This window comes from Aythya ferina (assembly GCF_964211825.1).
Source record: "Aythya ferina genome assembly, chromosome: 1".
Taxonomy (NCBI): Eukaryota; Metazoa; Chordata; class Aves; order Anseriformes; family Anatidae; genus Aythya; species Aythya ferina.
The window spans coordinates 17,704,941-17,728,202 of NC_140296.1; the positions used below are offsets into that span (position 1 = coordinate 17,704,941).

A 23,262-nucleotide genomic window follows, 5' to 3' on the forward strand; every position below is an offset into this window, starting at 1 on the left:
AATTCTTCATCAGCAGGTAAGGGGACATCCCTCTCATTATGCAGCATTGCTTCCTTTGTGTTCTTCTGTGGCTGCCTCCCTGTTCCTTTTCCTCACAAAATATCATTACCAAAGCCTTTGTGCAAAAGGAATTAATTAGAAGTCTGAAAATAGTAACACCGAGACGGGTGCTGCTGTTGCCAGAGCGATAAGTGCGGGCGGCCGAGCGGCGAGCCGCTGGGAGAAGATGGCCGCTGCTCCTCGTGGGGAGGCCTGGGGACAGTGGCCGTGGGGCTGTGCCGTGCCCCGTGGCAGGAGCTCGCTGTCCATGGGCAGAGCACCCAATTTGGTGCCAGGAAGGTTTTTGGCTCCTATCAGGGTGCTCACAGTTCCTTTGATTTGGTCACCTTTTTCAGTTTTCCCACATTTTTGTTCTTTGTTGATACAAACAAGCTGGTAGTACTTCCTTTTTACCTCAGCAGCTCCTTTCTTCAGCTGTTCATATTTCTTTATTTTTCCACAGATGGTTTCTTTGGCTCTTTCCTTTCTGTTTTCTGTTACACCCAGGGAGTCTCAAATCACTCACTGGCAGATACTCGTGTTATTCTGGGGGGTTTATCCATGGGGTACCCACGCTGCTTCTTGCTCTTGCCACCTTCAGGCCACCTGGGCTGTCCTACAGGGCTTGTAAGCTCCTCTGCAGCCCTGCACTTCAGCTTTCAGAAGCACCTTAGTGCTGCCTTCACTGTAGCTGGATGACTTGAAGAAAAATTACACCGGTGTCTCTTCAGCCTAACTGGTAACTTTGCATCTGGCACTCCATCAAAAACTTTATTGAAGAACAGGATTTTTTGCATTTCCTTTCTTAAAACTGTTTCTTTTACACTGGAAGAATGTTTGTTCAGCATGGTATCTTTGATCAGCCGTGGCTGAATCTTGTCCTGTTTTGTATTTCTGTGTTTCTGTTATTGTTTCTACCGAGCATTGCTCCAGATCCTTTGATGCCACTGAGACACCCAGTGATAGCTGCTGTGCTTTCCTTAGGCTCCTTTCATTGCTGTGCTATACAGTTCTGAAAGCACGTTTAGGATGTTGTTGATCCTCTGTTCTTACTATACAACCCCACCAGGATTGTTCTTATTTGGTCTGTATTACAGTAGTAGGAAGCAGTTTGACTTCAGTCCTATAAATTGATCTGTATGGTTTCTTTTCCTCACCTATTTCAGCTCCTTTTAGGGTTCCCAGTCTGTTGTTTTGTAATGTTTATTTATTCAAGAAATTATAATCCTACAAGTTTATTTTTCCTCAGGTATATATTTTGAAGAATTTCATGCTTTTTTGCTACGCCTTCTTCATAATGAAGCTGATCAGTCCTCCAGCTGATACCTGGTTTCTTGGCTTCTCCATCTGCCCTTTTGGGGCTTTCAGTTTTCCTGCTCAGAGCATCCAAGGCAGGAGGTGCCAGAGCAGGGAACTCTGGAGCTATGCCTTGGGAGCATGGCTCCACAGGGATGAGTTCCTTGGAGAGAAGGAAATGCCATCTTCAGGGACCTTAGCACAAATTTGACTCTAGAGGTAGTATGTGCAGTTCCCAAAAGCCTGCTTTCCTAACATGACATTAATGCAAACTGATAGTTTTTAATTCTGCTGACGACTTAAGTCTTATTTGTTGAGAGTGTTTGCAACAGTAATATACGCTGCTTATCCTGTCACCTTATGCAGTGCCTGGGGGAAAAGGAGATGGGATTTCTGAATGCCTGCTTTCTATCAGATATTGCTGACCATTAACAGCCAAGGATGGCAATTAAAAAATCCTGAGAAAAGTATGTTCAGTAGGAAAGTTATAATCTGTTAGTTCTCTTAAAAAAAAAAAAAAAAGTGTTTTTCATAGACACTAAATTTCTTACTATACTTCATCCTGAGCTCTGTAGGAATTACATATTTTTATATTTATTATATTTATTAAAAAGATTTTATGTCATATCCTTTATTTCTGTCCTTGAATTTTATTCTATTTCCCTGAAAATACTTGTTTTTTGTAGTTTAATAATGATTTTTTTTTTTTTAACGTCACATATTCCCCTCCTTTTTTTAACCTTAGTATTCCATCATTTGTTCATTTTTGGTATTACTTATGAATGATGGTATGGTTAGTTATACCAAAATAGTCCAAATCAGAAGCTTTTCTAAGACCATTCAAATAAAACTGAAGTGATCGGTGTGTCGCTGTAAATGAACAAACATATTAAAGTCATTGGCAGTATCCAAACTCGTGTTTAGGAACCATAATTCTTTTTGTGTTATCAATTAATGCAGAAATACTTAATTTTCTGTGTATTTCCACGTGCCTGGGTCACCCTGTACTCAGTATATTCCATGTCCCAACTGATGTGTCTATAACCTTTTTTTTAGTCTCTAAGGAGCTAAAATGTTTCTTCAGCCTAACATTTCTTTTATAACCTATATTTATATAACTCTAAGAAGTCTTTGTGTTAAAATTAGTTACCTTTGCACAACTATGTTGGTTTTCGTTTTTTATTTTTCTTCTTGCTATGATTGCTGCCAATGGGAGTTGATTTGGTCTCTAATGCACTAATGTTGTGATTCCAACACAGCTGTGTTGCTGCACTTAACTTTATTCCCTTTCTCATTAGACCTTATTGTTAAGCTTTTCTTATACCTTTTCTGTTTTTCACCCCTCCTTTTACCTTCGCGTTCTTTCCCAGTTTTAGTCTCTCTCTCCCACACACAGAAGTCACAGGTGAAAAGACATGACAGCACTGTAGTATGTGTAGAAGCAGTAGACGTGAATGCAATGAAATGTTTAGAGGTAAACTGGTATCTTTAGAAGACAGAAAGGAATTTCAGAAGATGACTATTTGGATTAAAGCCTTTTTTTTTTTTTTTCCAGGTGTCTTTTATTCTCAGAGCTTGCTGTTTGTATTTTCACTTTTTATTTACTGTATTATGTAATTTCTGCTTGGTGAAATTGGCATTTCTGCCTTCAGGAATACATTATTTTTTCAGAAATATTTAGCAGTGATGTAAAGCTTTATTGAAATTTGTGTTTATTTAGGAAATGCACCTCTGGAGACTGCAGAAAAAACAGTTTGCTGTTCTCTTTAAGCTATGGTGTTTCTGTAATGTTGCTTTAAAAGGAATTTATAGATAAGGAGAATAATAGAATATTTAATTTTCAATCAGAATAAAAGTTGCATTACAGGTATAATTTGGAAGAAATTTAGGGTATTAGTGTAAATAGCCCTGCTATCACTGCTTCCATTAAATGTTACACAGGCAAAGTCAGTAATGGATTTTTAAACATAAAGTTTGCATCAGTTAGAGGTTAACATTTGCATTTGAAAAAAGAGACCAATATAAAGGCTTAATACATGCAGTATCCTTTTTAATTGTGTATTAAAACAACCTGTCAGATATTTTCTATCAGATTTGTTGCTTGCTTTCATCTTTCCTTAGCCATGTATTTCACTAATGTGGAGTGATATTTTGGCTGAGCGCTTTGGTAATGGCTCAGCATTAAGACTGCGTCTGATCTGGGCATAAAGGTTTCTGTATTTGATGCTGTGTTTTCCTACACAACATACAGCATCCACAACACAATTAACGAGGACTTGTAAACTGTGAAGGAGAAGGTTGGGACATAAAGGAGATGGTTTGCTTCACAGTGGTGATTACTGAAGAATTATCTGAATGTAGACCCAGGATGCTCACCCAGTGGCACAGTAAATGAGAATTTCCTTTGCAGGCTACAACTAGTGACAAATAATATTGAGGAGACTGTGGGCGGGGAGCACTTAATGTAATCACAATGCTGATGGTGGGAAACAGCAGGACAAAAATAAATGCCTTGTATTTCACTGTGCCTTTCATTACTGTAGCAATGGAAATTTTTATATGTCTTATGAGCAATGGCAATCTGTCCGTGAATGTCTTGGGCTGAGTCCAGTTGAATTCCAGTGAAGCATTTCAGCTCCAGAATGCATCTAAGTTGGTGGTTCCTCAGCTTTGGTGTAGTCTAATCCTTGAGGTGGTTTACGGAGGAGGCAAGCCAGACACTAAATGGTGTTGGAGGAAGCTGAGAGGCAAGATAATAAAACCAAGAGAGTATATATATTGATTTTTGTGGTCTACGTAGTAGAAGAGGAACTACTAATGTAAAAATCTTATGTTTGAAGGAAGGGGAACATTACAAATATTTATTAACTAAATGAACAAAAATATAATGTGATTCGTGGGTGTTAATAATGTGCATTTTAAATAATCCATGTACAATCCTGAAAATATTCAATCTCCGTTTTGTTTAGCATAGACTATAAAATCTCTGAGCAGAGTTTGGGACTTCATTGCATTAGGCACTTAACGTACTGGATATATGCTGTGACAGAGTTTACTGTTTAAGGCAAGAAAACAGGTGGACATAAAAGACAGACGGGGAAACACAAGGTAATGGAGATGATTATGACTATTGTAATAAGCTGTAGTTGCAATGCACCATCTGCCCAGCTACGAAAACAAATATTGTAATATTGTTTTTATTGTAGCAAACTGTTTTCTCGTTCTGCCTTAGGGATGTACTGCTGCAAACACATATATAACTATATGCCTGAGCAGCGTTGGTTGGTGAACTCTGTTAGAGAGTGGAGGTGTCCCTGAGCCCTCAGGTGCATTCAGCATGCACACATGTGCCTGAGGCATGCTGCCTTGGGTTATGTGTGGTGAGGGGATGTTGATGAGCGTTATCTGTAATAATAATTGAAGTAATACTTGTTCCTGTCTTGGAACAAAGTATTTTCTAGTGCCGCATTGCTGTCTTGACTAGTTTTGACTGAGGTTTTTAAGGTTTTGCCCTGACAGGCTCAGCTACAGTAGTCACCTTTTGTGCAGGGTAGAAGTGCTAGGGACGTAACAGAGAGGATTTGTGGTGTTATATATGTAGTGTTCTCAAGTTTTCCTAAATTAGAGAATTTAGATGGAGTTTTAAAATAATCTTGAGTTCTTCGCTTCCCTTTAAGTATTGGGGTAGTCAAGTGTCCCTGTTTGCCATCAGGTCTGGAAAGCTGCTGACCAGTTCAATACTAGGCTTAGGATCAAGCTGACTGCAGACTAATAGAGCTGCTAGATCAAATGCAACTGGATATACAGCAGGATGCTTAAAACTCATGTCAGTCAATTAAGTGTTAATGTGTGATTTGGGAAGCTTATTTTGCATGGGGAGAATGTGAAGATTGTGCGTATTTTGATAAAAAATATGATTTGATACAGCTGTTATCTTACCTAGAGACTTCCTTGACTTTTTTGTCCACTTTTATATTTTAATAATTTACCTTATTATTAAGGTAACCAACATTTGAGAGGCCTTAACAAGATTAAATGAAAAGAAAGTTTGATCATGTCTAAAACCTTTTCAGGTCTTTTTGCTGTGACCAGTTGTTGATAATGTTGGTGATGGTGGGGCAGGGCCCACATCGCTTGCAGAGTAGTAATGCTGGATGTATGAAGAGAGGTGATCAGCATGTGTCATCTGCAGCCTTTGCTCTAGGAGAAGCTGTAATGTCCATGAGGGTTTCTTGCTCATGGGAAGTCACTTTGCTGATGAGGGGAGCTCTGTGGCAGTCATGGTGGTGGCTGAGGCCTCTGGCTGGAGACCTGTGGTGGTGGCTGGTGGCATGGCCGCTCTGGCAGCGGCAGTACCTCAGCACTCTGGGGACAGCCACTGATCCCCCAGGAAATGGCCTCGTGGCTTTCATTGTGTAGTTGATTTTGGTATGTGGATATCAGAAAGTGTTGTACTCTCTTTGCTGCTTCTTTGATTGTGAACATGGAGGCATATGATGTGTCCTCAATATATTTGTCCTTAAGGTGTAGATGGCTTGTTGAAATCACTTGAGAATGGCATAACACATCAAAAGTCACAGAGAGTTGGCAGTGAATAAGTACTGGTATTTGTTTCTGGCAGCTTAGTCTAACTTCTGTCTTCTAGGCTGTCACATGTCAGAAAGTTATATGAACATTTCATGTGGGGAACTTTAACCTGAAACAGAATGTCTCAACAAGAACTGAACACAAGTGAACAAATGAGGTTGCCTCTTATTATGAGGGCAAGCTTAAAGTAGTGAGGGTCTGAGAAGTGGTTCTGGAAATAGGAAAAAAATCGCACAAAGGATCAAGATAATAGTGAGGAAGGTCTGATGCTGGTAAGATGTGCGATTTCAACAACAGGCAGTGCAGTAGCACAAAACCTTTTTGCAGGGGGTAAAGGAGCAAAGGGTACATCTAAAGGTTTCTCGGATGGATAAAGGTTTCTAGGGAAGAGAATATTCAGCAAAGAGCAAGAGCATTTTGTGCGGGTCATGGTGAAAATCACCCCAACATGTGATGAAGAGCGGGTAGAGGGGATGCTAGGATAGATGCAAGCTTAAGTTTCTCCCAGGTAGTTGAGTCCTCCAAGGTAGCTCCTGTCATGAAGAGGGGGAAGGGGATGATTCTCTGTCTTTCTTGAGCAGGTTCAAAGCCTGTAATGCCTATCTTCAGCTCAAAATTATCCCTCTTTGTCTTCAAGAGGTGGCCAAGAGAGATCTGTTTTTCTTTGCTGCCTTGTGTGCTTCTCTGGCTTTCTGATTTGCTTTGTCCCCATTGTGTTTGAAAGTCTGTCTTATCTTTTACTTCAGGTAGAGCGGTGTTAGGTCCATAATACATGGTCTTGCAGTCTGTAGAATGCCTGCTATTTGCTTGGTAGAGTATGTAGAGTATTTAGAAGGGGAAAAAAAAATCTAGATAATCACAGAATGGTTTGGGTTGGAAGGGGCCTGCCTTAAAGATCACCCAGTTCCAACCCCCTGCCATGGGCAGGGACACCTCCCACCAGCCCAGGTTGCCCAAAGCCCCATCCAGCCTGGCCTTGAACACCTGCAGGGATGGGGCATCCACAGCTTCTCTGGGCAGCCTGTGCCAGGGCCTCACCAGCCTGACAGTGAAGAATTACCCTTACATATAATCTAAACCTACCCTTTTTAAAATGTAAACCACCTCCCCCCTTCTCCCAATACATTTTCCTTGTACAAAGTTGGTTGTTTTACTGCATTACAAATTGTGCCTATAGCTTCTAAGTTAAAATGGCTCCTCTACAGCTAAAAAATAACATCTCAAACAGTAGCCATCTGCTGTGTGCGTTAGGGCGAAGGGGCTAACCTGCAAACAAAGCAATTCACTGCATAGTTGTTAAAACTCTGCCAGAGAAAATCTCTAGCCAAAAAGCTTGCTGAATCATTGTCCTTTTAAATGTGTAAGTGACATAATGATTGCAGGTTTTTTTTATACAGGATCTGATCTGAAGTCTCATGTTAATGCTTTTGAGTAAGAAGACTTTATAATAATGTATTCAGCACTACTACAACTATTGTGTAGATACCTGCTGCTCAGTAAATTGCTCACCACTCCGTATTTAAGTCCTGAGTTGTGTTGGTAAGAATTGGTGATGGCTAGAAGCACAGTATGCCCTGAAGCTAGAACGTGGGAATGATGAAAATTGTGTTGTGTTGGATATTCGAAAACTTCTCATTTTTTTTCAGTTCAACTTTGAAAGAAAAATATCATTCTTAAATTCATTTTATTGCCCTCTATCATTCCCCTCTATTTCTTATCTTTCTAGACATGCAGTAATTTTCCAGACAGGATTTTCAGAAGGTGTAAGAGGAGTCTAATGTCTTACTCCCTTTAAAATTAACTTCATTTCTCAAACCATCCAAGCAATTTTAAGAGCATGCTAACTGCCCAGAGTTTAAGATGTTTATGATGATCTTGAAAAACTCATACTAGAAAACAAACCATGGTGGCTTCTTTGAAAATCCAGGTGTTAAAATTCTGCAAGTGAATTTACAAGTCTCAGACCTCCAGAATGAAAAATTTGAGTCTGTCTGAATCACAGCCCTTGCAAATGAGCAATCCATGAAACTATGAACAAGTAAAAACCAATTGAGCAAGTGTTCACGGGAGAGGGATTTATTTCTGCCATGGGAAGTGTGGCCATATTTTCAGTCGGACTATTCAAAGTCAGAATTCTTTTATGGCAAATAACTGCTGGCGCTTTCACAGATTATTTTTTCCCTTCAAGAGGAGATGTGTTTTCTTGCCTGTTTTTTTTTTCCTTTTTTTCTTCAATTTGACTTTAACATTTCAGTTTTAATTTTTTTTTTGAAGTATGGCTTTCTTCACATACATTTTATTTTAAGCAATGAGGGTGGGACTTATCGAAAGATGAATTTTATTGAAGCAGTGTAAATAAGTGAGCAGATGGATTCTAAAGTTAATCGTCTGTTTTGCATAAGCATGTATTAAAGGTAGGTATAAAACATATTAAGAGGAGATACTTGTAGACTGGCTCTGTGTATTTCGTAGTTTTGATTACTGAACGCTCAAGTCTTATCCTAGCTGAAATATTGATCTCTTTGCACTAATGGCCTGTAGCTGCCTCATTATTTTTCCCATAGCTGTACTAAATACTGAAACCTACTGATGTTCTAAACAGCAAAGTAGATAAATAAGATAATAAATTATGCCAGTTATCTTCTGGGAACTGCTAAACAGATAGAAAATGTATTATGGTTGTGTCCTTGAAGGAAGGTTGCTTGTGCAATGTAGTGTGAACTTTTTATCACGCTTCTTGTCTTGTCCTGATTATTGACTACTGAATACGCTGAGCTGCTTTTTCAATTTAAAAACAAATCAGTCAAATTTCCTTACTGAATAAGGAAAGTTTCATGTTAGCTAAAGCATAAGAGACCATTGAACATTAGGCTGAAATGAAAGATTGCTTTTTACCCATATCGATCTCTCAAACTCTGCTTGTCTACATTAGTCTATGCTTGGATATGTTTTTTTTATGGTTTTCCTCAGAGCAGTTGAAAATGATAGATAAAAAGAATCTTACCCACATTTCTGTAAATGGCTACAGGAATAAAATCTATTGAACACATGATAAAAAGTTACTGCGCCATAAAAAGATGTACTGTTCAAGCATGGAAGCGCTGTAAAAAGTGCTTATAAGAGCATTTCAGAATTTTTTCCCTACTGGAGTAAGAGTAAGTCATAATATCTGTTCCCTTTTAAGACAAATCAAAACAATATCTGTGCAGCAATACAGAGGAATAAACCTCAGTTTCTGCAGATGGAGTAGAAAAAATTACTTCCTTGAGCTTGCCTCCTGTTATGTATGATCTTTCATGATTTTGGGGGGAAAAATGTACGAAGTGCTGAACGCATTATCTCAAAGTAATACACTTTTGTCATTTTAAATTCAGTGGCTGGTGCAGAAGGTCAAATTGGCTGTTCTCGCAAACTGGTCCGTTTGCAACACCCGTATCTGAGCGTATTATCACAGTTACATAACTTGAGAAAATACTTACTTTGGAGAAGAGGAATTTAAATTACTCTTTATCTCAAGTGGTTCCATCTTGGATTACTGTTTCTAATAGAAAAAGATCACTACCAATCCGGACAACAGGGCTAACTACTCACTTATCACTGTTTCTTTTTGAGGATCACAAATTACAGAAACAATTTTTCTGCCACAAAGTTTTGAGAGGATGTTTTTGTTTCATCTTCTAGAATAAGAGTTGTCATTTTGAATGCACATTTAAAATCCGTTTTCCACGTTGGCAGTTGATTTGCCTTTGTTCCTGATTTTCATGCCTTTCTAAACTTTTCCTTGGTGTGATCGATGAGTGGCTCTTGACATAATGTAGAAACATTTGCAACTGAAATGGGAAACATTTCTTACCATCCCAGAAATCTTGACTTTCAGACAGATTATTCTTAATAGAATAAATGTCATCTACTATTAACCCATGCATTCTCTGAAATGACTTCAGAAAGTTTTTTTTTTTTTTTTTTTTTTTTTGTATGAGATGATCATCTGCCTTGTCTCAGTCTATCTGGAAACTTTTATGGAGGCTTCTAGTGGGATGGCAGCAGGACCAATATGTTAGCCCATAGGGACTACATGTAAGGAATAGATATGTCAGCAAAAACAGTTTTTTAGAGTAGTAATAACAGTGATAACAGATTACTAAGCATACTTTTTTTTCCCCTCCTTTTTCTCCTCATCGATTTCAATTATTTTTTCAAAGTCCTTCATTCTCACTGCAGCAGTTCACTTGACTTGGAGCCTGTAAAGCTGCTCCAGCCGAGCTAGGTGGGCTTCCCCGTCTCACTCAGAATCACAGAATCACAGAATTTTCTAGGTTGGAAGAGACCTCAAGATCATCGAGTCCAACCTCTGACCTAGCGCTAACAGTCCCCACTAAACCATATCCCTAAGCTCTACATCTAAACGTCTTTTGAAGACTTCCAGGGATGGTGACTCCACCACTTCCCTGGGCAGCCTGTTCCAGTGCCTCACAACCCTTTCAGTGAAGAAGTTCTTCCTAACATCTAACCTAAAACTCCCCTGGCTCAACTTAAGCCCATTCCCCCTCGTCCTGTCACCAGGCACGTGGGAGAACAGGCCAACCCCCACCTTGCTACCGCCTCCTTTAAGGTACCTATAGAGAGCGATAAGGTTGCCCCTGAGCCTCCTCTTCTCCAGGCTGAACAAGCCCAGCTCCCTCAGCCGCTCCTCGTAGGACTTGTTCTCCAGGCCCCTCACCAGCTTCGTCGCCCTTCTCTGCACCCGCTCAAGCACCTCGATGTCCTTCTTGTAGCGAGGGGCCCAAAACTGAACACAGTACTCGAGGTGCGGCCTCACCAGAGCTGAGAATGACCTTGAGGCAGACTTGGAGGAGTCGTGATCGTTGTGCTAACAGATGCTGATGCATCCCCACTGTCTTACAAACTCCAGGCTGCTCTTTGGTGTGCCTATGGCTCGAGCTTAGTTCATCACTTCAGGCACTGTAGGAATTTGTGTGCACGCCCAGGAGCTTAGCCGAGGCTCAAATGGGATAATTCTTTGGCGGTAGAAAAGTGCAATAAAGTCCAGCCAAGAGACATCTGTCAAGAGAGAGGATTTCTCAGCTTAGGAAAATTTCTCAGAAGACCAGAACATTTTTTGAATTACAAAGATGGGAGGTAAGCCTGGAAAACGGACAACTTGCAGCTTTTCTCTGGCAGTACTCAGAAAAAGGTTTCAGGAATGGGAATGTGTTATTTAGTCGATATTGCTTAAATTGGTACAATCCAGCTATTGACCTGTGTACAAGCTCTATCCTGCAACAGACTTCTCAACAATTTACTGCGCATCCAGTGGAAAGATTGGGAACACCTTTGGACAGCAGATGGTTGATGGTCCGGCACTAAGAGCCAAAATGCTGATGCCACTCCTGCCTCCTGCCTTCATGCGACCTGGCTGTAATGGTGGCCTAGGGGTGGTGGTGTGGGGAGGGATGGGGATGGCCGATCAGTGCCACGTGTCTTCCCTTTGGCCTTAGAGCGTTTTTTGCTAGGTCACCGAGGCGTCTGCATCATCTGATTTGTGAAACTTTGTTCTCAAATTTTAATGGCTTTCAGTTAGCACAAGAGAGGTCTGAGCTATGTATTTTGGTGAATAGCTTACAAGGAACACATTTACTCATACGTTATTCCTGTAAGATTGATTTTTCTGCCTACACAAAATGTGAAATCCACACAAACTCGAAAGCAGTACAATGAAACTGAAAGAAGAGAGAAGTGAGTAATGTTATATTAAAAAAAATTAAATTTATAGTGATGAAATAACTGTAATAAGTAGATTATGCTCATTCTTTAAGGTCTGCAAAATCCAGTATGTTCCTCTAGAAATAATTTCTAGAACTTGACTTTCTTCCAAGGATCTTTAAAATGAGTGTTACTGCTCAGATAGGTCAACCAGAGCGTAAGATATTTCCCAGTGACAGCAGCAGAGCTGCGAGTGCAGCTCGGGAGAAGAGATTCTTCTGAGTGTTAAAATGCAATTAATTACCCTCCAAACAATTTAAGATAATTAGTATTGTGAACAACATGCTTGTTCCTCTTTCAAAACATCAGTCATAACTTAATATCAAAGTTCTTAATTAGTTAAAGAATGCCCTTGTCCCAGATGTGCTCGTTGTCTATTCAGTCAGAGATACTAGAGGTATGCGTAGCGTACCACGTGAGTTCATCCCGCTGCATTCTGTGGTACCATTCATACTTGTCAGCTTTTACTGGAAATAGCTTGCCCGGTAGGTCTTTGGGTGCCTATTTGTCTTTTTTGTGGCTGCTGGAAGGAGTTGGGGCTCACGGCCTGACTTAAAGTGCCTGGCTGCCTTTCTGCTTTTCCTGCTTCGGTTTGAGCTCTCACTTGACATTTCTAATTCTGAATGGCCCTCCATCTCATTTTAATGGGTCTGGCTTTCAGAGTTACCCTTTTCTATACGAGTAGCCTGTTGTGCCTTCTCTCGAGTTTGCTCCAGCTCCCAGCTTTGTGTCACTGGGATGCTCTGGGCAGCAAGGGAAGCAGAGCAGGGGCCAGGGAGAGTCACCAGCTCTGTGATCATTTGTCTTTCAGCACAGCTCACTCTAGTCTCAGTCTGTAACTAATCCTTGACGTTTGTTTTAAACTTCAGCTAATACTTTTAAATGTAGTGCTATATTACATGTTGCTCTGAAATTTAAATGAACTAGTATGGTTACATCTCCTTTGTTAAAAAAGCCAAGATACCTTTGTATTACAAATGCGTCTTTGGCATTCCTGTGGTACAATATATTCCTTATTCCAATTTCTCTTCTATCTTTATAATCCATCATTCTTCCAAAACTTGTTTTTCTGCTTCACATTTTGTTGAGGTCAGACCGAGGGCCTGTAATAATCAGGAATAGCCCTAGGTCATGCTTTCTTCCCTTTCACTGCTTTTTGTAGGTATTATCATTTCTGATTTTACACCGCCTGTCAGTAAGAAAGATTTATTTAAAAAATAAAAATCTTCTGCCAGATTCGTGATTTTATGTGCTAATACATTTAGAATACCAGGATGGAGATTATCTGTCTTTTTTATGTCTGAAAAAAATAAATCATTTTTGTTTTTGCTTCCAAAAGAGTGTAGAGTTCTTGTGTCCTGGTTCCTGGAAGTTGAGTTGGCTTTGCCTGTCCAGTACCACAGTGGTCTTGCTGATAGCTGAGGGGAAAGTATTTAACTTTTGTGGTCATAGCAAATTTATATTCAGTGTCTACCTCACTCATACTCTTTACCTGTGTCACTTTTTTGTTTGATTTAATGTTAATAGTGTTGCTGGCAAATGATTGACTGCTTCTGTTGCAGTCTTTGCTTGTGACCCTCTCTGTGTACCTTCGACTTCACACAGTCAGTGTGTATTCTTTGTTGGTGATGGGAGTTTCCCCTTTTCTTGTGTGCACTGTCCTTTAAACAGGAGTTGATTATTCTTCTGTTTTGGTCTGGCGTAAAATTTCTGGTCCTCTTCTCTGTAGGTAAAGATTTAAATCCTGAATGTTTTGCCACGAGAACCTTCATGCTGAACTAATGCGATTTTTACACCTAATTTCCTTGTTTTTAAAGGGAAGGAAAATAGACGTCAGTAAATTGAGCATGCTTTTTGAAACCTGAATACTTTTCCAGTTCTAAGAAGTGAAGAAGACGTTTCCATGTATTCATGTATCCATTGCTTCAGAAACAACAGCAAAAGTCTTAGTGTACCTCAGCGTATCAGCCTACTAAACTTTGGTCGTATCCTGGCAACTGAAGGTATTTTTAGTTCAGTGTTTCAGTTTTTCCATCAGTCTATCACCTTCATAAGTCAAAAAACTGTAAAACTGAAAAGTTTTGGTGGCAGACAAACCACCATGGAATTCTGGAGGAATGAGGAAAACTGAGAAAACACAAACATTTAAATGAAATACCACACCTTCTTGCGTGTTTTCTTCTAGCAACATCCCTTCCCATGCAAGGCATGCAAGAATTGAGAACTATGAAAACTGTTGAAGGTAGGAGCTCACAGTATGTGTGCCTGGGACCTGCTGGCTGTGTCCGTATGATTTACTGGAGGCCTTGTGCCTCGCTCACTTCTAAGATAACTCTGAGCCCTCTGACTTTTTCTTAATGGATTCTTAACTCTCTTGTAACTGAGCACTGGGAGTTAGGCAGAGTTTAGGCTATCTGCATATATATTGCTGAAACAATTGAAAACTTTTAATTGCTTCAGCTAGAGACAGAGGAGATGTGTAATGATTTTTAAATTATTTTTTCAAGCAGGTTGGAAATATTCATTATATAAACTTCCATATAAATTTGACCTCCTATTAAAAGTTGACTTCTGCAAGGATGGAAGGTGTGGAGGCTTTCAGATCAAAGGCAAAATGCTTTAAAAGACATGAGAAGGCAGTTTAAACTGCAGACAGTTTTAGAACCCCCAGATAAGTAGTTCCTAGTGCTCTGAAATTTAGTGTCTGGTTATATAGATTGATATGCTTATGGGTGTCAAACTCCTTCATACAACTTGTGAGTGGGCATCTGTTTTGGCAGTGGTTTTGGCCAAGGCACTTCTGTAGCGGAACAAAAGCTAAATCTTAGCAGACTGATTCAGTCGTCTGGACTGTGCCAGTTCAAATGGATGTTGGCCCCTATTACTTCTTCTCATCATAATTTACTGGGTTTGGAGAGCAGTGGTGGTTTGTGTATTCATGATGGCAGTGGCACCACCTACACTACACTTGTGTTTTTCCTATACTGGAATCTAGAGAGTAGAGGTACTTCTCATGTTCATCAATGCCTGAGAATCTCATTTGATTCTCAGAACAATTTTTGCTACTTTTCTTACCTGGCTTTTTACCTGAAATTTATTGAAGGAGCAGTTCCCTTTAGCAGCACGGCTGAGACACTGCTGGCTGTTAGTGGAAGAGCTGTGCATCTCTGCCTGCCTGGCCTCCTGCTCCTTCCATGTGTCTGGAGGAGCGCTCTTCTGACCCCTGGGAGCTAAAATGGCAGAAGACCATTTGCAGTAGTCTTAGTGATAGCTTTCTGCCAGTTTTATATCCGTAAAGCACTGCTTCTCAGGGGCAGGAAAGGACCTATGGTAGCGAAGAGCAGTGGTGAGAGTATTTGGAAGGGCTTAAGGAGTACGAGACCACTTCTGCTGGTGGCATCTTCAGTCTGCATCAAATACCTTGAGAAAGGAGTCAAAAATTCAACCCTTTTTAAAGGTTGAATAGTCATGAAATAAAAGATTATTTCACAACTATGAATAATGTTTATTATCATGGCATCACAGCCTTTAGTTGCAAAGAAAATCTGTCTTTTCAGGTTATCCTTGACTGACGCGACAGGAAGAAACTAGCTACGTTATGTACCAGTGAGCAATTTTCTTGTTTATCTCCTCCTTTTTTCCCTCTTCAGTGCTTTGGGTACCTTTTGCTTGCTCTGCTACAGCCTTTGCCCCAGCTGTTGGGGCCACTCTGTTGGTTTCTTTGCTACTTTGGTCAGCAGAGGAGGCCCTGATGTGCTTTTGAGATGGGTTGTGCACCCTCTGCTTGGGAGCTAAACTCAAATAAGCCTTGGCTCAGAGGTAAACCCTCCTGGATTTGGTGTCTAGTATTACATCTTTCTCTCGAGTGGCCTCAGTAGTGCCATGCCCAAGTGCAGGCCAGATGAACGCCCTTACTTGTGTAAGTTCTGGGTATCGAGAGAAATTAGTTTAGAGGCCTCTGAAGGGAAAGGAGCGTGTACCATCTATTTTAATGTAAAGGTGAAATAAAGTAATGATGATTATCAGCACTAGTCTACTGCTGAAAAACTTGCACTGCTCAAATAAATGAAAATTAATGTTGGGTGTTTTGAAAGGATATGAAGACTTTGCTATTTACAGCAATAGCCCGTTAATTATCAGACCATAATGAGATTATTAAACGGGCACAGCTTTCAAATTTCAGTTTTCGAATGTGGAAAAGGAGGAAGAGGGAGAAAGCGGAGGTAAATATATTTATCTTTGCAAAGTCTAATGTTTTAAGGAGCCTTGGCTGCTGCTGTGTTCCTGCTGCCACACATCATGGCTTTAGGGGGAGAAAGGGTTTGTTCTGCTAGTCACAGGTGGTAAAATATGTTCATCCTTGAAGAAAAACAGCATGAAAGCGTTATCTTCTCATCTCCCCTTTTGACCCAAGATTCCTCTGAAGAGTATTTTTAAGCCACAATTTTAATGATGTTACAGCATGTATTTAAACCTTACCTGCCTTAGTACAAATGTCACTTTTTTAGAAAAGCCTTTTATTCCTGTTTGAAAATGCAATAGCATAAAAAATGGGAACTTTATTCTTTAAGTAAAAAAGCCTCAGATTTTCTCTGTTTAGTCCATTAAATGTCAGCTCAATATTGCCTTCTTGCTGTAGCACTTAGTGTTTGTATTTCTCTGGATGTTTCAATTTTATTCTCATGCACTAGGATACTAAATGCCTCTTGGGAGAGAAGGAGCTGTTCTGGTTCTTTTGGAGACTGAACAAGTACAAATGGAAGGAAGTTCTGCATTTTCAATGTACCTGAAGGGCTCAGTGGTTCTGTTAATCTTAAAACAAGGCAGCACTCCCCTCCCCGTTCTACCTGGCTTGCCTCCTTCCCGTTTTAATGTGGGTCTTGTTCCATGTCAGTTAATAGGGGAGATGAAGAAGCAGGATTTTCCAGCTGCTGGAAAGTGAGAAATTATTATGAACATCATCATTGCTGGAGATCTGAAATGGAACAAGAGGTGCAAAGCAGTTGCTTCTCAACTTTACATTACTATTTTGTGAGTTTGGGGATTTTTTTTGGAAAGTGACAGAAGATGGGTAAGTTAGAAGTGGTTTCTAATGTAGTTCAATACGGAAGGCATGTTTATGCTTTTCTTTCTGGTTTGCCATGTTTTGTTGGAAACAGCATCCTCATGATGGCCTCTTCTTGCTTACCTAAAGCAGAAGGTCTGGAATAGGGAGTGCGAGTAGCAGTCAGCCAAATCATATTTGCTTGTTTATTGATGTTGTATGAGGGACTTCTCTTCATTTACTAAACTGCAATCCCTAGTTTAGGATAACTGCAAGTGATTAGACTTCTCAACATTTTTCTTGGCTCTAGAAGTGGGGGAGAATTGGATGGCTACTGTGTTAGATTTTATCGAAGAAGGTCATGTTCTAATGATGCAGCAACTTGTGATGACATAGGGGAGGAATGAAAACATTTTATGTCCTGATCTGGCATTGGAATTAGTAGTAGTGTTAATCACCATTGTATACATCTTGTATATTAACAGGCCGAGGTTGTTTTTGGATTGTTATGTATGAGAATTAGCACAAACGAGTTTCTTTCAAGTTTATTGTTCTACCAACTCTAACCACAGGAGTCAATATCTGTTTATATGTTTGGTTTTGAATTACAGGCTTTTGAAATGTCTTATTCTTCATTTAATTAGACATAATTATAATTTAGCTTACTTTTTGCCGAGGAATATAGAAAGTAGTTCACAATTCTGTTACACCTCTCTTTAAAAGAGTCATTGTCTTGTGTTGCTAAGAGCTCAATGCTTTAGAAAGGGAGGTCATCGCTGCTAATGCTTATAGGATATGGAGATTTTGGCGCTAACACAACATCAGGAGCACAGAGTTCTGTCTTAAACAGAGACACCTTTCAGTGTGAGATCTAGTTAATGTAACTCAACAAATTTCTTAGTGATTTCTTAGTGACAGTAAAATGATGTGCAGATCCATGTTAAAAACTGTTTGTTGGTATATAAGTAGAGCTATGTGTACAATTACATAATTCATAATAATCAAACAAAGTTGCTTTTTTGATAGATGTGGGCTCTCTTTAGCTTTTACTAAAACTCCCAATTTTAAGTTTTGATAGCAGTTGCTGAAATGAAAGATTGAGCACAATATGCATTCATCTATATAAAAAGTGCAGCAATTCAGTAGAAAACAATTCTGACTGTTTTGAGTGTTTTAGAAGTATTCTAGAGAAATACTGCTATATGCTGTCAATTAGAAAGGGGAGTACGATTTATCTTTGAAGAACCATTTAATAAACCTTTCTGTTATGCTGAATTTTTAACTGTGGGTGGAAACAAGTACTGAGCATAGATCCATCCCTTTCTGCTGTCATTTGTCTGTATATGGGTAAAAATGATCTAATGAAACTTTTTTTTTTTTTTGAAGCACAAGGGATAGTAAATATCTGTCTACATATAAAAAAAAACAAAACAAAACAAAAACAAACAAACTCATCACATAAATTCATTGCAGAAAATTGCAGTTGGGTTAGCAAGTTGTAAGCTGGCAAGTCTTTTGTTTCTCACTTTTACATTGTGTGTTTGACATCGAGATTTTAATCGCTTCGTTTTAATCTCTTCAGCTTCCATGGCTTAATTTAATTTGTTTTATAGGAAATAAAAGTATCTGGTTTATTAAGATATACACTCTAACCTAGGTCTTAAACCCAATCACATACAAGCTCTAATGAAACTGAGATTCAGATGTAATCCTCTGTCCTAATGGTAATCAAAGGGACCAAAGACAACATCATCCAAGCGTGTGGTTGCCATAGCACAGCTCTGTCTTAGCTGTGGGTTCTTCTGTCTGTTGCTGTTTCTGTGATCTGAAGGGTAATTTAAGCTGGAGTGATAGTGTGATGAGCTGCTAGTCTTGGGCTCTTTGGCCATAATACAGGTAACAATATCAAAGAGTCATTATTAGAACTTTTCCTTATTTCCTCTTCCTCTTCTTTTTTTTCTCTCTTTTTTTTTTTTTTTTTCCTGATAGGACTCTGGGAGGCACACTCTGTGTGCTGTTGTGTATGATTGGAGCTGTTCTTTTCAATACTGACCAGGGCTTATCCTTACTTTCACAACTGTTTCTCTAACACCCACCTTCAGCTCTCTGCCTGTTCTTCTACCCCAGAAAGTGTTCTCGTTCAAAAGCATCTCAGTTTTACTAGGTTTCAAAAGTAACATACATACATGTAGCAATAACGTAAATGTCCAAATTTTCGCTTTTCAACCTGTAACATTGCTTAAGGAATTACCAGAAATTACTTCTGACTTGGTGCTTTTTCAAGTGTCTGGGTTGGAGGCTTGTATGATACTAGTTAAAAACAAAATTGCACCTCATCCCCTGGAAGGAAAAACACTCCAAAACAATAAAAATCATTCCACCCTTCTAATTTAAGCCATCGCTTGAAAAATTCAAGATCATGTTGATCTTGGTACTTGAATGATGTGCTTAAAAAATTCACAGAGAAGCAAACAGAACAACATGCAAGGAGTGCTGCTTTTGTCTGGTGAGTACCAGCCTGGCTATGTCCTTATATCCACAATCATCCTGCTAAAAGCTGTGTTTGGTATGGACCCTGTGCAAGCTTGTTGGGTAACACCTGTAAATTTGACCTTCCAAATTCTTCAAGATTTGATTAAAAAAGGAAAAAAGGAAGAATTCTTCACTGAAACAACATCATCTTTGCTTGTATTACATTAAAAAAAGAGCGAGCTATGGCTGGGGGAACTGTGTGGTGGATGTGCAGGGCTGGTTCAAAGGGCGCTGCATGGCTGCTGCTCAGTGGCATCAGCTTGTTCTGGTGCTTGAGTCAGTACAAAGCCACTTGTGGCTCATCAGCATCCATCAGGAATTGGGAAGGACTGAACCAGCTGTCCTGGTGGAGCAGAGGAAAGCAGCATCCATCCATCTTCTTGTGGTCAAACTCCATCCTGAGCCCCCAGGCTTCTGCTTCTCTGGTCCTTTCTACTACTCCTGCTGGGAAGGCAGATGACTGATTAGGCCAAACTGTATTTTCCAAGAGGAAACTTTTTTTAAAAAATAATTTTGCAGGTGCTGAAAGTGATATGGGCTGGAGTTTGAAGTCTGGTTATTTTGCTTCTCTTGATATTTTCGCTCTCATGTTTTGTAATTATGTGTAGGAGGGTAAAGTTTGTGTCCCAACGCTGCTTTTATGGTTCAGTACCTGTCAGCAGGAGTGAAAATTTCTCTGTCCTCTAACCTTATCTTCATTGTAAGTAATTTAAAGTTTCATAGTTTGAGTTTGGTGAGTTTCTGGGGTTGAGAGGTAATGGTGCTGGTTGGAGGATGCTGAATCTTCTGAGAGTTCAGCGGTGCCCATCAGGTGAAAGCACTGGATGTGTGCTCTGTGCTGTGCAGAGATGAAGGCAGCCTTTCTCTTTGTCTAAGGCATGGTACCTTTAATCTGGCAGGATGGTGTCTGAGTCTGTGAAGAAAGACTTCTGAGTCTGAACTCTGCAGCCTGACAGGAGGATTGAAATGCTCTGCAGTAATACAGATGTGCCAGTCCTTGCTCCTGTTCTGGGCACTTTCATGAGGAAATGGTCTGGGGGGAGGTGTCCCTGCCCATAGCAGGGGGCTGGAACCAGGTGGTCTTTAAGGTCCCTTCCAACCCAAACCTTTCTGTGGTTTTGTGAAATACAAAACAAGTGTGTGACATTTTGTGTTTCTCAGAGGCTGCTGCTGCTGAATTCTGGGTAAAATAATGCAATCATGTTGGCAGAGACAAAAATAATAATAATAAAAAAAACTCCAGGTACATAGCTATTCTTCTTAGTAATTGTGAGGTATAAGCAGGGGAGAAAAGCCCCCCTCGAAAAAACTATGAAAGCAGTAATGCTTTTTATACCTAACATGATTGAAGAATTGATTTTAACTTTTTTTTTTTTTTTTCCTACAGATATTTCAGCCTGCCACAATAATGCAGTCCTGTCTTAGGCAGCTTCTGTAACAAATGCACTGCGCTTGCTTTCACAGGCCAGCGCAGCTGGAATTAAACAGGCAAATTGTAGTTAGAAAGAACCAAATTTAATACTTGGTGGTTTGTAAGACCCTAAGTCTAAGACCAAAGCAAATGTGTTAGTCTTGGTCAGGGTAAGAGGCTGGAAATGCTTTGACCCTGAGTTATTGAGCATTATATACTCCAAGTCTAAACAATTGACTTTATTGGGGTTAATTATATCAAATGTATCAATATGGAAAACCATTCCATAGTAGAATAGCAAAATGTAGTGACATTTCTGTTTCTGACACACTATCTTTTCAGCAAAAAGTTGTAATTGAAAGATAGGAAGCTCTTATGTCTGAAACTTGTCAGTGTCATCATTAAGAAAACCTTTTTCACAGAGATTCAGCTAAGAATATCAGATCTATTAAACCAGAAGACAAAAGCCTGCTCCTTCTTGAAGGGGAAAACAACTTGCTGCATATTAGCTGTTTTATTCTGGATTGTATAGCAAAACATTTGAATTTTCAGTGCTTCTAAGAACTGATTTTTATTCTAAGTCATTACGTAATCTGGCAAGCCAGCTGGCTTGTGCATGTGTGGAAAGAAAGGGAAATTTAGGCTTTTGACTAATAAAAATGGAAAACCCCCAATGATTATGAAATCTGCCATCCAGTGCTTATATACATGCTTCTTGCAGTGGATGAATCAGAGCCCTCCTTGATGTGCACCTGATGGTTTAATGAATCTGTTGAAGTGCAGGGTCAGAGCCAAGGCAGGCAGTGGCATGAAGGATTTGGGTGAGGGCAGTGTGTTAGGCATGAACAGTGGGACTGAAGTAGCAGGGGCTGTGGGAACGCTGTGGGTGGGAGGAGGCCGTGTGCTGAGATGGATGGAAACAACCCATTGTGCCCCAAAACAGCAGCTGGCTCAGGTACAAAACAATGCCTGGCTCAGGTACATTTAGGGGTGATGGCAGTCACAGAAGAGAGGAGATGTGGAAATTAGATGCTGTGAAAAATGCTTCTGGAGACAAGTGAAGGAGAGGCTCAGGGAACAGGCTTTAGGGCTGTAGGGACTCCAGAGCAACGTGAGAGATGTCCCCAAGAGAGGACTGAAGCAACAGCCATGGGATCCCACGGTAGCTCCAGGACTGCATACACACCACAGCCGACCTGCCTGGCTCTTCTGGACTGTTAGGGCACGGGGATGGGAACGAGGTGGGATAGGGAAGCTGTGAGAGGAACCACAGCGCTAACATCCCCCTGGGCTGTGTCCTAATAGAGAAGAGTTGAGTTATCTATGAGGTATGCAGGATTTTGTACCCATGCTTTCCCTGTATTTTTATTATAATCTTTTACCTTTCATTCATGCTGCATTTTGTACGTCTGCCAAATTCATACACTGATCTTACACTGCTTTTATGTGCATAGTAAGGGAATTTAGTTTCCCATTTATTTCTTCCTCCTCTTGTTCCTTCTCTTTGTCTGGGAACTTTGACCTGTCTCGCTTGTTTCCATGTTTCTTTGCAGCAGCAAAATACTTCTGCTTCTCAAAATCACACAAAACAGGGCAGGGATGGAGGTACAACTAAAAATATTACAACTGTATGTGTGCTAGACAGTCCATTGGGTATCTGTGCTCTTTAGTGTTGTACCAGCTTGAAGAACATCCCTCTTTAAATTCTTCCCCTGGACAATTCCCATCGTTGTACTAATGAGTTGACACGCTGAGGTAAGGGCTTTGTGCTTTTGTGGACTCTCAACATTTTGTGCTTATGGGATAAGCAACAGGAGTGAAGAAATAGCACGGCTTCCTGAGCTACTAAAGGTGTGTGTAAGACCCAGCAACAGTGCAACAAAGCTCCTGTGACAATACTGAGATCGTGAGTGCTGCTACAGTTACTATTTTCTATAATAGATATGGTCATTACTTGATAACACAGCTCAGTTGCTGTCACAAACCATCTTTCCTGTTAGGAAGACTGTAATTTTTCTCTTCTGTAGCTCATATTTCAGTGCATTAGTGTACTGACCACAACGACACTGACTTTCTGAATTTTTTTTTGCTCCCCTTTATAGTAGATTTGGTGTAGAATACAAAACCGATTAAAATGACCATAATAATAATGATAATAATAGTAATAAAGAGGCTTGGCTTTTCCTTTTTTCTGTCTGGCTGTTTTGACCACTTTCTGCTATTTATCAGAAGTTTAGGCTGGTTTGCAGGCTGTCACTTTTTCCTGGGTATTGGAGCATTGCAATCTTTGCAGGATTATGACAAGCCTTCTCCTAAGGAGTCTGCGCATATTCCAGCAGAATAGCTTTTGCTATCTCTTCCTCTCTCAAACCTCTGTGGACCATCTGTGGGCTTGACACTACTTCTGTAAAATGCAATGGAAAATAAATTAATTGAAATGCTTGTCCCACAGTCACAAACTACTTCCAATATCCAAAAATACTCTAGGTAAATCCTCGATCTCTGTAGAAAATAGGAGCAACCTCTTTCTCCTCTCCTTTCCTACAGCAAGATTGCACTTACAAAGAATTAACATAATTTCAGGATGAGG

General features: G+C 40.0%; 1 protein-coding gene across 1 annotated transcript in view; it reads left to right on the forward strand.

The window, feature by feature from the left end:
- The window catches only part of DDX10 (DEAD-box helicase 10), a 183,823-nt gene that overhangs the window by 80,759 nt on the left and 79,802 nt on the right, over positions 1 to 23,262 (forward strand). The gene's annotated exons all lie outside the window — the stretch shown is intronic.